Below are 4,863 nucleotides of genomic sequence, written 5' to 3' on the forward strand. Positions count from 1 at the left end.
GTCCAACACCTGAAATCCCCATAGAATGGGGTCAGAACCACTGATGGTCTGGTAAGCAAGCAATCATATATCCATTCAACTCAAGTAAATGTGTAGACCACTCAGAGTCGCAGTTCGCAATAACGACGCTCCAGTCTCCACGACTTAGCGTATATCGCAAGAGCCTCCCCAGGGCTATGAGTTGAACATTCACACAAGTCTTCATGACTTCGTGTAAGCCTCTTCAGGGCTGTGATTTGGAATAACCGCTCAAGTCTCCATGACTTAGCCTTGACCTCTTCTGAGTCGAATATGATGCTCAAGTCTTCATACTTGGCACATCCGTATCCCACGCATCTAAGGATAGCTCCTCGAGCTTCGCTTAGTCGTGCGAATACAATAGGAGTCTTTGCCCAGTCGGTCGAGTCGTATACCGATCATGACACCTTCACAAAGGTTATGCAGAACTGACTCAACAACGTCCATCCACACATACATTCAAGCATCGTTGTACCTAAGCTAATGCATTGTTTCGATATTTAACCTCTTCCACCCTTTGTACGCGGACGAAACAATTGTCCGAGCATCAACTCGACGTTCTGGGGGTACACTTTAGAAGAGATTTCAAATCTCTCATCTATGTACTTTAAACCTCACATTCCAACACATTACACATGCCCACCTCGTAATGATGATAGAGAACAATTTACTGTAGTTGACAAACTGTCGATATTTCAACCACTTGGGCATTTCTTTGGCAGTTGCCAGTCAAGACTCTTAGAAGATCGAGAGCAAGATGCAACATAAATCTATATCCTTTTTAATTGCTCAGCAATCGACCCATACATCAAGTAAGTATACTTAATATCACTAAAAAAAATATGTGGATTAGTGACGACCTAAATCTGTCGTGACTTCGACGCTAATCCGTTGCTAAATAGTTTAGCAACAGATTAGCGTCGGAGTCTTGACGGATAGCTTCTATCGCAAAATTATAGTCGCTAATTCATGACAAAAACTATCTATCGCCATTTTCGTCACTAATTTATGACGAATTAACAAATGCCAAGATTCGTTGCAAGGCTGTCATTACTGTACGAAGATTTTGGTTTTGCGATGGATTAATATCTGTTGCTAATGTCGTCGATACTATAGCGATGAACCCAACGATGAATTAAGATCCGTCGCAAAAACATTAACCAACTGGTAAATAGTGATGAATTAAAATTTGTCCCTAATCCATCACTAAATTGGACGTCGATAATAAATAGCGACGGATATATCCATCGCTAATCCGTCGCAAACAAGGAAAAAAATTTAAAAAATTATTTAAAACATAAATATCAAGAATTTTTTTTTTGCGATACAATTTATATTTCTTGTACAATTTATATTTCCTTTGAATAAAAAATAAAGTACACATCAAAATACATATAAAAGGAAACTAAAACAATTAATCGATCCACTATAAAATTCGCAAATTCTAATTATTTATAATTGAACATTTACATTTTTGAAACAAAAAGAAGGTACAACAAATTCAACACATGAATCTAATCATTGCCAAGATTTTGTGCGTCCTCTTCTTCATTATCTTGATCTGCCCCTTCAGCTCCACTATGCTGATTATCGCCAACAACCTACACGAGAAAAGAAAGGTTATTATTGATAAACAAAATATACTGAAATAAATTCTATGCAATGCACCAAAGTTAAGGCAATCAAAGTAACATGAAATCTAACGACATACAATACATCACATGAAACTTTCATACCTGAGAGGCACCTGCAGATGAAGTTTCCCTGTTCTGAAAAAAACTATTCAACTCATTACGGACAACGTCAGAAATTGCTTCATGTAAGTAGTCGCGCATTGTGTCCTTAACGAGCTGGCGTATACCATCCCAAGAATTAGGCGGGTCAATCGGATGCTTGGAGCTGATGCTGACGGGAGAACTATGTGAGTCGTGACTAGAGGAAGCAACGACTGGTGAGGTGTTCATATTACTCCCAAACCCGAAAACACAACCCTTTTTGGGTTCACATGTTGCAGTCACCCATATTGCATGATCAAATGATGGATGCTGAGTGGAGTCATTGTCATATCGCTCTACCATCTGTTGCTCATATAACTCCTACAAAATAATGATTACAGTATGAATTAAGAATTAAGAATTAAGAATTAAGAATTACAATGTTTATGATAACTTATATATTACAATGATTATTAATATAATAAATACATATCATTGTCGTTCTCGCCATCTCTGATACAAACTCTCTCTTGGTCTTACGTTTATGTATTTCAACAAACACATCCTTGTATGATACAATGCCTCCTTTTTCTGCTTCTTGCGAAGTTAAATGATAAAAGAATTATTTAACAGGTTTGCAACAATACTTATACAATTGACAATATATATTGATGAGTTACCATTTTCTTCAGGTGGCTCCCAAAAGTCCTAAATCCACCTGTGTGTAGATGACCATCAAGCATTTCACTCAGTTTTGTGTAGCCTTCGCTGAGCGGTTTCGAAATTCATGCCCCGCCCACTTGTCACACATTGCATCCCAAACATCTGACATGATAGTAGGAGATCCATGACCCTTCTACTGCAGTGGATCATTTATCCCGCCAGATGTTTTTCTTGCTGCAGTCTTCATATTGTGCAGCATGTCTGCAAATCGATTGGTAGCCACCTTCTGCCACACTTTCCTTGCATCCTGTTCCTCCATCGTAGTCGCGAAGCGATTCGAAGTTTTCAAATATTTTTAGAAAGTTAGTAGACATGACTATAACAAAAAATTAAATATGAAATACATTAACTATGATAAATGATTGTATACCGTGAATGAGGACCACAATTTATCCAACACCTCCTTCGGGTACTCTTTTCATTGAGCGATCGGTCCTGGTAGATGTTGAAGTAGTGAATTCTTAATATCTCGTATTACTTCTTATGGCTCGAACCTCGCGCTGCACATGAATTGGTACACATTAACTATCAATATACAATATTTATAAGATATGTAATAAGTGAAAATGAAATACTTACGGTCGATTATCAATATACACTATTTGAATGAGTTTTTTTGTGCCAGACTGAGAAGACCCTGCATCCTGCATTGGCTCGTGACTTGTATGAACAACTGGTGTAGGTGGGTCATGTACATGTGAAACATTATCTATAGAAAAATATGCTATAAATTCTCAGAATGCACATTTAAACTAATCAAATATATAATTAGTTAAATGATATACCTATCAAAGCAGCCCGTGAAGATGAAGCCTAAGACTGGCTACCACTGGGTGAACGACCACTGTAACATCCACAAACCATATTCTAATAAATAAAAAATGTCATGCAATATATTCAAATAATTCAAATCATTCACATCAAGTATTGCAATACATTCAAATCATTCAAACACGTTACAATACATTCAAATCATAACTCTATATGTATCGAAGATACATAATCAAAGAATAAAAAATGTCATGCAATATATTAAAACATTGGAATACCTTTAAATCATTGCAATACAAGGTTCAAAGTACATAGATGTGAAATTTAAAATCTCTTCTAAAGTGTACGCCTAACAAATAGAGCCTTCTATTCTTGCTTTATTCCGAACCTTTTTTTTTTTTTAGGTCAAACATGCATCTGTCAAAAATATATATCTCAAATTTGAAATATTTGTCATTAAAGACACAAATATAAGAAAACATATACCTTTCAAATGGGTACTACCACCGATATTGCACAGGACTACCAACCCTTAGTTCATATGACAAATGTATAATCAAATGTTCCATAACATCAAAAAATGTTGGCGGAAATATCTTCTCTAGCTGACAAATAGTGGTGACGACAGAATCTTCAAGATTCTTTACCTTAGATACTACAACTTTCGATGTGTATAATGTTCTAAAAAATATACTCAACTCAGATAATACCCCCCATATAGGTTTGTCTAACATATCATAAAATGCTAGGGGTATCAATCATTGCATAAAGATATGAAAATTATGGCTCTTCAACCCATATAACTGTCCATCGTCGATCTTCACAGTCCGAGCAATGTTAGAAACGTATCCATCTAAAAATCTCAATTGTCTCAACCATTGACATACCTGCTTTATTTGATCTGGTCTAAGTACGTACCTTGCCTTTGGTTTCAGTACTTTGCCATTATACTCTTTGAGTTCCAATCCTGGTCTTTTACATATTACTTTTAAATTCATACGGGCCTTCAGATTATCCTTTATTTTTCCTTTAACATTCATTACTGTATTGAACACATTATCAAACACATTTTTATCCACATGCATCACATCCAAATTATGTTGTATCAATAAGGTCGGCTAATATGATAGTTTCCAAAATATAGATTTCTTTGTCCAATTGTGATCCTTCCCAAATCTAAGGAAAGGCGTTGGACTACGGGCATCTGTTAATACATCTGGAAAGTATCGCAATCTTCTTAAAATCTCTATGCCAGACAATCTTGTAGGTAGACCTTCCATTTCAGTTGTGCCTGCTCGAAACACATTCCTTTATCATCGAAACGGATGGTCGCTAGGTAGAAACCGATGATGACACTCAAATCAGTATGACTTCCTTCCATACGTCAATCTAAAACTTTTTGTATCCTGCATGCAGTACGGACATGCCAACCTCCCATGTGTGCTCCAACCAGATAACATATCATATACAGAGAAGTCACTGATTGTCCATAGAATAGCGACCTTCATATTGAAAATTTGTTTTTTGTGGGTATCGTACGTGATAACACCGTCATCCCACAATACTTTTAGTTCATCAATCAATGGCCTTAAATATACATCAAGATTTTGGCCAGGTGAGGTCAGACCAAGGATCA

The sequence above is a fragment of the Nuphar pumila genome, chromosome 10 (assembly GCF_984573655.1).
Source record: "Nuphar pumila chromosome 10, dmNupPumi1.hap1.1, whole genome shotgun sequence".
Classification (NCBI taxonomy): Eukaryota; Viridiplantae; Streptophyta; class Magnoliopsida; order Nymphaeales; family Nymphaeaceae; genus Nuphar; species Nuphar pumila.